Source organism: Aquarana catesbeiana, linkage group LG10 (assembly GCF_042186555.1).
Source record: "Aquarana catesbeiana isolate 2022-GZ linkage group LG10, ASM4218655v1, whole genome shotgun sequence".
Classification (NCBI taxonomy): Eukaryota; Metazoa; Chordata; class Amphibia; order Anura; family Ranidae; genus Aquarana; species Aquarana catesbeiana.
The window spans coordinates 213,587,053-213,599,061 of record NC_133333.1 but is presented as its reverse complement, the minus strand read 5'-3'; the positions used below and the strand labels follow the sequence as shown (position 1 = coordinate 213,599,061).

The following is a 12,009-nucleotide window of genomic DNA, read 5'->3' as shown; positions in this document are numbered from 1 at the left end:
GTAAAAATAAAGCCTAAAAAAGTAAACTAAAGTAGAACCAAAGACAGGAATACATATCTATGTTCCAACAGTTGGGTGCCCACAAGGTCCTTTGATGGCATGTTCTCACCGGCTTCTCCTGGATGCCCGTTCGCGGCCTTCTTGATTGGTCGGTGTGGGATGACGTCACTCCCGGACATGTGCGCACAATGGCACTCTGCCGGAAATGTAAATGGAGCTGCGCATAAGCAGCTCTGTGTACATTATGCAGAGGATTGATAACAGGCAGGTACATTTATTTTATTTCAGAAAGACACTGCATACTGCAATATATGACATTTTTGTTCTTGGTCTTGAATATGGAGAGATTTCCTGTTGTGGATCAAAGACTGGAAATTTTGAATGGGGTGCCCTAATACAATGCATGTTAATGTATGACATTACATGGGTCAAAGCACTGCAAAGATGCAAATGTTCCCTATAGTTTTCAATTTGCAAAATTTTTACTTTTTTACACCACCATTGAAAAGCAGAATTCATAGTTTTCAGCTGAGACCTGAAGACAGAGCTTTTATCAAGGCGCAGAGCTTTTATCAAGGTGCCAAATTTTTTTTCCATTTTCTCTGTTCTTCACACTTTTAGAACAAAAAGGAAACAGCAGCAAAAGAATGACTGCAAAATTGAATATAATGAGATGCCAGATTTTGCTGTCTACTTTAGGAATCGTCCCCATTGTTAAGCGTGGCAATGATGCTCATAGTGCGGGAAGTATAGCTCATAGTGTTCACCTTTCATACTTTAAACACAGCTCAGGAAGATATCACTGATTGCTGGACTCTCCAAAGCATTCTGTTATTATATTCTCACTCTATTCTCCTGTCTTTCTGTAAAGACTGCTTATAACAGCTCATTGCAGGATCTCTTTGGTATCTTGGCTGGTTAGCCAGGGCCAGGGCAAGTGGAGACACTGTAAACGAGAACACATTTATGAGAACTTCATGCAAGAACACAGCATTGGTGCATACACAAAATACTTAATACTCTGCAGACTATGGCAGCATGCACTAAAATTGCAGCTACAGACCTAGGTCTGTCTACAAGGGGCGTTGCTAGGCCTACAAAAGATCTGGGGCTAGAGGCCATAGCAGCTTAGTAAAGAAAGTGTGTATGTGTATATATATCCCCAGAGACCCCCCCCCCCCCCCCTAAATTCAGTGTCCCAAGAGAGCCTCCCCCTTAAATCAGGGTCCCCAGAGAGCCTCCCCTTAAATCAGGGTGCCCAGAGAACCTCCCCCTTAAATCAGGGTCCCCAGAGAGCCTCCCCTGCCCTTGGGGACCCCTGCATAGACTCGGGGCTATGGGCCCCACATTCTGTGCTATAGCCCCAAAAGCCACCCCTTAGTGACGCCACTGCTGTCTACTAATTACTGACTATTACTTAAAGTCTCAGCAGAACAGTTATAAGCTGAGTAAACCCATGGCCTCCTGTCTTAACACTAACTAGCTAACTAACTAGTCTTACAAATGTTCCCTCCCCCCTCCTGCTACCTAACCTGCGTAAAAAAGGTATTAATACTTACCTTGTTATAGTCTGTTCCAGTTCTGGTCACGTGATCCCCTGTGTCAGTCAGAGGTGGCTGCAGGGGAGAGGAGGGAGCCCTAAACCATGGCTACGGCTAGCAATGACAAGAACTGTGATGTCACTTATAGGCTCCCATATCCCAGCAGTTGTCCACGCTCCCTCCTGTCCCTTGCAACAGCCACTGCTGACACAGGGGAGCCAAGCTGCGAATCGGTAAGTATGTATGCACATCTTTTTTACACAGGGCAGGCAACATAGGTAGGAGGAAGGGGTGGGGACTAAGACTAGCTAGTGTTAGGCTGGAATTCTTCTTTAACAATGAAGTCTCTCTGCCATATCTCTGTTCTGGTCCAAGTCAGAGTTTTGTGTGTTCCGGCTCCTGCTGCTACATTCTCTATAATACAAAAAATAAATCCAGCAGGGATGGCGGGAGCCCCTCATAATGGGTACGGATGGCCAGACCAAGGAAATCAGAGCGGTGATGATGGGAACCCCTCATAATGGGCACAGCAGCTGTGCAGACTCAACAACTCAGTGTAGAAATGGTGGGAACCTCTCTTAATGGGCACAGCAGCTGTGCAGACCCAACAACTCAGTGTAGAAATGGTGGGAACCTCATATAATGGGCACAGCAGCTGTGCAGACCCAACAACTCAGTGTAGAAATAATGGGACTCATAATGGGCATAGCAGAGCTGGGTACTCAGAGCAGGGATTGAGCCCTTCATAGTGGGCACAACAGACGTGTGGAACCAAGAGCTCACTTTAAAATAGTAGGCTTCACAACACGCCATGGTTCATGTTTTACTCAAGGATGTGAAGCCAACCTTGAAGTGATTACAATATTGTAGCTATGTAAAATGCAGTAAGCATTAGCAATCAGTGTTTGAATAGGATTAAAATCGTGACTATGTATGTTTATGTTTAAAAATTTTTCTTTTTTGTTTTTGCTATAAAGAACATTCTGTCAAAAACTTCATACAGAACATTAGAAGTCACCTTGGAGTTGTGAGAACCTTATAAAAAGCCTGTCTATGTGTAATGACGCCATGTACAGAATGTTCATACATATGCAGCAGAACTGGACAAGACGGCTATGAGGGAAATGCTCCCCTAGGAAAACAAATGATCAACAAGTGTGAAAATTGTAAATATTTAGCTGTAATGAGGGGATCTGCATTCCTAATTGCAGAAATAGAAGATGAGCCGCAGAACATAATGTAATTGATTTATTGGCCTCGAATTCAGCAGGGGTCAGAATAAAATTAGACATCCCTTGTCAATCAGAGCTGATCAATCTGTGACGGGTTTTGTCGTTTTGGAGAAGATGGACTTATTTACCTAAGTGGGGGTTATTCTTTGACATGTCGGATGAGTGCGAAGCGTGCAAATATAGGTTGTCTGCAGCTTTCGCAAGTCATGTCCTTCCTGCTCTCACAACGTTCTAAAACATTTGGTTCCACAATATAGAAAACTGCATGATAATTAAATGCAAGTAGTGTAAGTACCTGATTGTGACCTGGTACCAACCTCTTGCAGTCCCTGTAAAGTAAGGCTGGAGCGTGAGAGGAAGAAGCAGCACAAGAAGTCAATGAGTTTATATACTGACAAGAAGCATGCTGATAGGAGAAGAGAACAGAGTAATAAGTGAGCTCATCGCTGTGCTGCTTCTCCTTTCACTGTCCAGTCCCAGTCTGGATGGGTCCAGGATAACCTGAGCCATCAGACTAGTGGCAGAAAAGAAATACTGATGGGAAATTCTACTTTTGTTATGTTAGCCCTTAACCCTTTCGCTGCCAGGTCCGTATGAACTTATAGCAGAACTGTTCATAGAATGCATTAAGATGCCTTTACAACCACTTTAAAAGTGGAGCACAGGGCCTGGCAGTGAAAGGGTTAATGGATTATCCTTCTTTTTTCTGGTTTGAGTTCTGTGTTTAAGGCACACTCTAGTGAAACATTTTGCACTTAAAGGGGTTGTAAAGGTTTGTGTTTTTTCACCTTAATGCATTCTATGCACTAAGGTGAAAAAACACCTGGCAGTGACCAGCACCCCCCGTTTTACTTACCCTTCTTCAGCAGGGACGCGCCGTCCTTCTCTCCACGGAGTCCCGACTTTGATTGGATAGACTGATAGCAGCGCAGCCTTTGGCTCCCACTGCTGTCAATCAAATCCGATGACCCGTGGGGGTGGGGCCGAGTCATATATTTGGCTTCTATGGATGCAGAATGAATGACTCGGGAGCGCTCCCGCAAAGTAACTCCACAGGAGAGCGCATCTCCTAGGGGTTTATCTAATGCGGGGAGGAGCCGCGAGAGCTGCCGAGGGACCCCAGAAGAGGAAGTTCGAGGCCACTCTGTGCAAAACGAGCTGCACAGTGGAGGTAAGTATGACATGTTTGTTATTTAAAAAAAAAAAAAAAAAAGCTTTAGTATCACTTCAAGCTGACTGGGTAGATGCAGCCTGTCTGCTGAATGGTTTTAACTTTCCTCCTGGTACATATCTTCTGCACCTGGCTGCCTGCCCTGAAGATTGCACAGTACAGCAATCTCCGTTAGAGAGATTTCCCCTCGCTTTCTGTGATGCAGACAATTTTTCACCAGGCAGAAAGTAAGAGAATGTCTGCAACAGAGAAACAAACAAGAATAAAAGCTTGGAAGAATGGATAAGTGGCGCTGAAACCTTGCGATCATTCAATTGTTATTACTATCCAGTGGTGTTGCAGTGTTTAAACAAGCTGTCTGGATTCTGGCTTGCATTGTCCACACAGCAAAGGATTTTCACAGTTATCTTGGTTTGCTATGCAAACAAATGGACCTGAAATGAAAGATCCACATCAGAGTTAATAGTCCAGAGACATTTATTCCAGTGTAGGATCCGGTAGAAAACTCCACAAAAGAACCAATGCCAATGCTTCCTTCATCAGGTCTACAAACAAACAAACAGGATATTCAGATAAATACAGTATCTCACAAAAGTGAGTACACCCCTCACATTTTTGTAAATATTTTGTTATATCTTTTCATGTGACAACACTGAAGAAATGACACTTTGCTACAATGTAAAATAGTGAGTGTACAGCTTGTATAACAGTGTAAATTTGCTGTCCCCTCAAAATAACTCAACACACAGCCATTAATGTCTAAACCGCTGGCAACAAAAGCGAGTACACCCCTAAGTGAAAATGTCCAAATTGGGCCCAAGGTGTCATTATTATGTGTGGCCACCATTATTTTCCAGCACTGCCTTAACCCTCTTGGGCATGGAGTTCACCAGAGCTTCACAGGTTGCCACTGTAGTGCTCTTCCTCTCCTACATGACGACATAGCAGAGCTGGTGAATGTTAGAGACCTTGCTCTAGTCCACCTTCCGTTTGAGGATGCCCCACAGATGCTCAATATGGTTTAGGTCTGGAGACATGCTTGGCCAGTCCATCACCTTTATCCTCAGCTTCTTTAGCAAGGCAGTGGTCATCTTGGAGGTGTGTTTGGGGTCATTATCATGTTGGAATACTGCCTTGCTGCCCAGTCTCTGAAGGGAGGGGATCATGCTCTGCTTCACTATGTCACACTACATGTTGACATTCCTGGTTCCCTCAATGAACTGTAGCTCCCCAGTGCCGGCAGCACTCATGCAGCTCCAGACCATGACACTCCCACCACCATGCTTGACCATAGGCAAGACACACTTGTCTTTGTACTCCTCAACTGGTTGCCGCCACACATGCTTGACACCAAATAAGTTTATCTTGGTCTCATCAGATCACATGACATGGTTCCAGTAATCCATGTCCTTAGTCTGCTTGTCTTCAGCAAACTGTGGGCTTTGCTATGCTTTAATTATTGAAAAAATTATACATAATCTGGCATTCAGTTGATTCAACAGAACGAGGGTGTGTTACCCCACCACCTAAGCCAATAGTATAAAATATAACTTTTATAAGGAATTTCGAACTTTATGGGGAGGGGGGGGTGTTGAGTTTTGTTGAGATGTGAGAGGATATAAACAGTAGTAAATATTGTTTATTAGAGAAAAAACAGGGTTAAAAAAAAGGATTTTTCCCTCTCACTATTTCAATGCTACAATGCTACTGTGCCACTACTTTATACAATCTAAAGGGAGATTTCCCTTTAGATCCCCTCCTGCCAGATAATCACGCAAGGTGGTAGATGATCTCAACTTTAATTGATACATTCATTTAGGGAGATTGCCTTCTGGCTCTTCTCCACAAGATGGCCATGGCACTAGTGGTGAACACGTGGACGTCATGACGTCAGGAACGTCATGACATCACCACGCAGCGTACGTAATGACGTCACCATGTCGCTGGAGTGGCGGCCATCTTTAAAAATATAAATAGAAGGAATTTTAATTTCAGCCATGTGGGGATAGTTTGGACCCCCCCATTTTCTTTATTTTTTTTTTTCATTTTGAAGTTCCTTATTTGATTTTTCAGCACTAACGAAGCTTATTTATTAAGCGAAGCATGTAGGGTATTCTTATTTTGGGAGCACTTTTTTTGGTTTGGGGTCACACATGGTTCTTGTGGGTAGGGAGTTTTAATTTATTTGAGATATGAGGTAGCTATTTGATTACAGCAGCAGATGAAGTTTGTTAAGTTACAGGGAGTATAGAAATTTATTTGTACAGACCATCAATAGACAGATTACTCCAATTACATATTTTATGGAGAAAGTTGACCAGGATTGAGGCTTATCTTTCAACCATGATTGTATACAATTTCCTTTATTTTATTTATTTGAAGGAATTTTTTATCTCGTGCCATAGTTACAGACAGTCATAGGGCATTGGTGGCAACTGTTTAAAGTTGATATCATCTACCTCCCTGTGTGATTATCTGGCGAGAGGGGATCTGATAGAAATCTCCCTTTAGATTGTATAAAGTAGTGGCACAGTAGCATTGAACAGGGGAGAGGGAAATATCCTTTTCTTTTTTACCCTGTTTTTGCTCTAGTCAATATTGACTACTGTATATATCCTCTCCTATCTCAACAAAACTCAAAACCTCCCGTAAATTGAATGAATACACACAGTCATGTATACATTTTATTACTATTTATTACAATACTATTGGCGTAGGGTAATGCACCCTTGTTCTGTTGAATCTAGCGTGTGGTTTTACCGTTGACATGTATTAAATTACAATTAATATATAACAAAAAATACATAAACTACCATCAGTACTTTTAAAAAGTAGAAAATGTACCTTTTGGCCTTTAAAAATGCATGTTAGCACCAGCTAGTAGTAATTTGTCACCTTCAACTTGACTTCTGAACTTATTCAGCTCTAATGAGTCTCAGGAACATTTTAATTCTACTCTTTAAAATTGAGTCATGTAATAATATTTTGATTTGTTTTTTCTAACTCAATACCCTTTGCAGTATTTTTCACATATTCTTTTACTGTATGTATTTATACATGTCCAATGTGAAACCACACACTATATTTACCTGTAAAAATCCTTTATGTTTTATTTTTATAGTCCTAATGAAGCGGGCAAGTTCTGGCCCCCAAAATGCATTGGCTCTTTTATATAGAATACATTTCTATCTGGACTATTCACTCGTTGTGTGGGGTTTCAATCTCAGATCCACTTGTTAACAATAAAAAAGCTGGCTGGGGTTATAGATTTCCCCTACTTATCTTAAAGTGATACTAAAGTCGAAGTTTTTTCTTTAAAAATAAGTAACATGTCATACTTACCTGCTCTGTGCAGTGGTTTTGCACAGAGCGGCCCAGATCCTCCTTTTTTTTTGGGGTTCCGCGCTGGCGCTTCTGGCCCCTCCCCCCCTGCTGAGTGCCCCATAGCAAGCAGTTTGCTATGGGGTCACCCGAGCCGAGCCGCTGCTCTCCATATTGGTTCACTGATGTTTATTGACAGCAGTGGGTGCCAATGGCACCACACTGCCGTCTCAGCCAATGAGGATGAAGAGTCCTGGGCAGCCGAGGCACTCCTGCAACATCGCTGGATCGAGATGGGGCTCAGGTAAGTATTAGGGGGTATGAGGGGGGCTCCTGCACACAGAAGGTTTTTTTTTATCTTAATGCATAGAATAGAACTTTACAGCATCTTCTGTGTTTATGTTCAAAAGATTACCTCTCACTTCCTGCTCTGGCGACAACCTTTTTTTCATGGACAGGAAATTAAGGAATCTCTTCAATGGAGTGGAGGTTATATTCCTTCCCCATTCCATCCAAACAAAAAAAAAAAAAGTTTTGGCTTGAGATAAACTTTAATTTCAACCATTTTTAAAGTGGTAGTACACCCTTCGATGTTAACATGACATTCACAATATTCATAAAGACAATGTAATTAGTAATAGATTAATCGCTTTTTATATCTATAAATTATTTATCTTACTGTATATAATCTTGATCTTGTACAGCGCTATTCATCGTTTTAGCCGGCGCCATCTCCACTGTGTCTTCCGCGTCTGAATCTATTTGTATTTCCGCCCACAGTTCATCCTTGTTTCAATAATGCCGCACGTGCGCACTAGGAACAAAATATTCAAGCCTCTTCTCTTGTGGACGAAGCATCGCGTGATGTCGGGGCTGACGTCTACAAAAGGAAATGACGCAGCCCCGACATAACCAATGAATTTTTCCGGCAGGGTCTCGGCTTGCCAGAATGAAGGAAGATACGGCGCATGCGCGGTACATGTCATCACTCTTGCAATATCTCGCTAACTAGGAAAGGAAACAGGTAGAGACAAAATTACTAACGCCAATTGGTTTTTAATAACAATATACAAATTTAAATGCAAAGTGAAATTTTTGAGAATACAACCACTTTAACTGAGCCCTATTTTTTTTTTTATTTCAATGATTTTTATTGAAAATGGTAAGGCATTTCTGATATTTTGGTGTAAACTGTTTGCCATACCTTAATATAATTATACAATGTGATCTTAACAGAAAAGTAAATCATTTTCTTCCAGCCTGCACATCCAGTGTCGTATAATTACTATTTCGAAAAGAACAAAATGCTAACACAACCAGTCAACTGAGCCCTATTTTACTGGTAGAGACAAGGTTTAAGCTAAGAAGAATAAAAGAAGCTTTAAAAATGCATGTTAGCACCAACTAATAGTAATTCGTCACATTCAACTTGACTTCTGGACTTGTGTCAGGAACATCCCCGGCATTTATACACACCCAGGTATCACAGATCTCTTAATCCAAGGCAGTTGTTGATAATCCAAGAACAGGATTTGAGGTGTGAAGATTATGGAACCACCCTGTTCTAGTTACATCACCCCATCTTTAGTGTCAGGAAGTCTGCTTGGGTGGTAATTTGTTGATTGACATGGCTGAAGATGTGAATTGTTGTAAAACCATCAGGGTAGAGATATAAAACAGAATCATATGTAGGAGACAAATTGTGTCAAGGGCCCCCACCACTGTTCGGGGGGGCAGTTGTCCCACTTTAAATTAGATGGCCTCTTTCACTTCTCTTGCGAACCAGTTGTCCTTTCTGTCCAAAATCTGCACCTTGTTAGCGCCATTCATCCTTAAAGACACCAAATTACAGGGACCCTGTAGTGGGTTTTTTCTTTTTTTTTTTTTTTCCTTTCTCTTTTTCTGTCTGTGCATGAAATTGCAGGAAGCTGGCAGTAAAAGCCTATTCAAATGGGTGATTTAGGCTCACAGGAGCCCGCAGTTACAGCAGTTGTTCCATGAAAGACACCTTTCAAACAGGGAACAATGGATCTCTATCCAGCCTCTAACACGTTGGCAGGAAGTCCTAGGTACAGAATCTCATTGAGTCTGGCCGGAATTAGCATAACTGTTTGTCGATAGCGGAGAGGGGGCGAGACCTGTATGGGGAGTGCAGGAAGGTCAGTATGGCAGACAGACGGATGGATGTGACCTCCTATGAGATGGGCATAGCTATGTGAAAACAAATGTGGCAAAATTGGAGGGTTGTGAATGTACTACCAGGGGGGAGGTTGGTATGTAATCAGCATTATGCCTTTCTTTTTTTAATGCAGGTTTTTGTTTGCATAAACATGTAACATATGGAGGAGGATCAATAATTTTAATTTTTTGTAGACTTTTTAAGTCTACTTTTACAAATCTGCAGAAATAAATTCCTGACATGTCATAATATACATAGACAATATATTTTTTTAAAGAGACACTCCACCTCTTCATTAAAAAAAAAAAAAAAAACAAGCTCCAATGCAGTGACTTTACAGTGACACCATCACTCTTCTGCAGGTAAGAAAAAGCACTTCCTCAGTCTCCTCTCCTCCACTGATCAGCCTTCAACATTGTAACTTTGTAGCAAATCACATGATGAAATGCTGTAGCATGGACTGTGTCAGACATTTGTGAACACAGCCAAGAACTGCACAGGCATCCGGATTGACATGAATGTGTTATCTATGAGGTGAAATACCCCTCTGGGAAGTACAACCCTAATTCCAAAAAACAGAATGCAATGATTTGCAAATCTCATAAACCCATATTTTGGTCACAATAGAAAACAGAAAACATATAAAATGTTTCAACTGAGAAAATTCAATTCAGAATTGACCAATTCAGCATTGATGGCGCCTTTCCAGATGTACAAGCTGCCCATTCCATACGCACTAATGCTTCCCCATACTATCAGACATGCAGGCTTTTGAACTGAGCGCTGATAACAAGGTGGAAGGTCCTATTAATCTTTAGTCCAGAGGACGTGACATCCATGGTTGCCAAAAAGAATGTCAAATTTCGATTAATCTGACCACAGAACGGTTTCCCTCTTTGTAACAGACCATTTTGAATGAGCTTTGGCTCAGAGAAGACGGCGGCATTTCTAAATCATGTTCAGATATGACTTCTTCTTTTTATGACCGAGCTTTGCCTTGCATTTTTAGATGCCACGGCGAACTGTGTTCTGACAGTGATTTTTGGAAGTATTCCTGAGCCCATGCAGTGATGTCCATCACAGAATCATGCCTGTTTTTTAATATAGTGCCGTCTGAGGGCCAGAAGATCACTGCCATCCAATATTGCGTTTCGCCCTTGTCCCTTGTGCACAGAAATTTCTCCAGATTCTCTTAATCTTTTGATGATTTTCTGTACTGTAGATGATGATCTATTGAAAGTCTTGGCAATTTTATGTTCAGGAATATTATTCTATAATTGTTTGGCAATTTTTACATGCAGTCTTTCGCAGATTGGTGAACCTCTGTGCATCTTTACTTCTGAGACACTCTAATGCCCCGTACACACGGTCGGATTTTCCGCCGGAAAATGTTCGATGGGAGCTTGTCGGAAATTCCGACCGTGTGTAGGCTCCATCGGACATTTTCCATCGGATTTTCCGTCACACAAAATTTGAGAGCTGGTTCTCAAATTTTCCAACAACAAAAGCCGTTGTCGTAAATTCCGATCGTGTGTACACAATTCCAATGCACAAAGTTCTCCCCGGAATTCTCCCGGATTTTGTATCCTATCTACAATGTTTTATTCCTTAATCAATTTAAGATCTATGATATTTTTTTAAATTGTGTACCTCATGTCAATATGTCTATTACCCATAGATTATGTTGTAACATATGTGTGTATATATATGAAATACAAGATATCTATTACTGTTATCAATTTTTTATATTTGCTACATTTTCTACCCCCAATTTTGTATTTAGATAAAGAACTGTCAAACATGTCCTTGCATATTTACTTTACAGTTATGCTTCATTATATACAGTATTAGGGATGGAGGCAGATGAACCTACACATTCATCGCCTCATTTAAAGTCCCAAATTCCCCTCCCCCTTTCTTTGTTCAATGCACAAAGTTGCACACATGCTCAGAATCAAGCAGAAGAGCTGCACTAGCTATTGAACTTCATTTTTCTCGGCTTGTCGTACGTGTTGTATGTCACCGTGTTCTTGACGTTCGGAATTTCCGACAAGATTTGTGTGACCGTGTGTATGCAAGACAAGTTTGAGCCAACATCCGTCGGAAAAAAAACATGGATTCTGTTGTCGGGAAATCCTATCGTGTGTACAGGGCATAACTCTCTAAGATGTTCTTTTTATACTCAGTCATATTACTGACCTGTTGCCGATTAACCTAATTAGTTGCAAAATGTTCTTCCAGCTCTTCCTTGTTAGTACCACTTACTTTGCCAACTTTATGTTGCCCTGTCCCAACCCACTGTGTGTATACACTATATTACCAAAAGTATTGGGACACCTGCCTTTACACGCACATAAACTTTAATGGCATCCCAGTCTTAGTCCGTAGGGTTCAATATTGAGTTGGCCCACCCTTCGCAGCTATACCAGCTTCAACTCTTCTAGGAAGGCTGTCCACAAGGTTTAGGAGTGTGTCTATGGGAATGTTTGACCATTCTTCCAGAAGCACATTTGTGAGGTCAGGCACTGATGTTGGACTAGAAGGCCTGGCGCGCAGTCTCTCTAA

General features: G+C 41.5%; 1 protein-coding gene and 1 long non-coding RNA gene across 3 annotated transcripts in view; one reads left to right on the top strand and one right to left on the bottom strand.

The window, feature by feature from the left end:
* The window catches only part of KIRREL3 (kirre like nephrin family adhesion molecule 3), a 1,308,166-nt gene that overhangs the window by 829,980 nt on the left and 466,177 nt on the right, over positions 1 to 12,009 (top strand). The gene's annotated exons all lie outside the window — the stretch shown is intronic.
* On the bottom strand, positions 259 to 8,719 carry LOC141111201 (uncharacterized). The gene is made up of 2 exons (XR_012236396.1): positions 7,945 to 8,719; positions 259 to 946 (listed from the first exon to the last, which is right to left on the bottom strand). It is a non-coding gene; the product is annotated as an uncharacterized lncRNA (long non-coding RNA).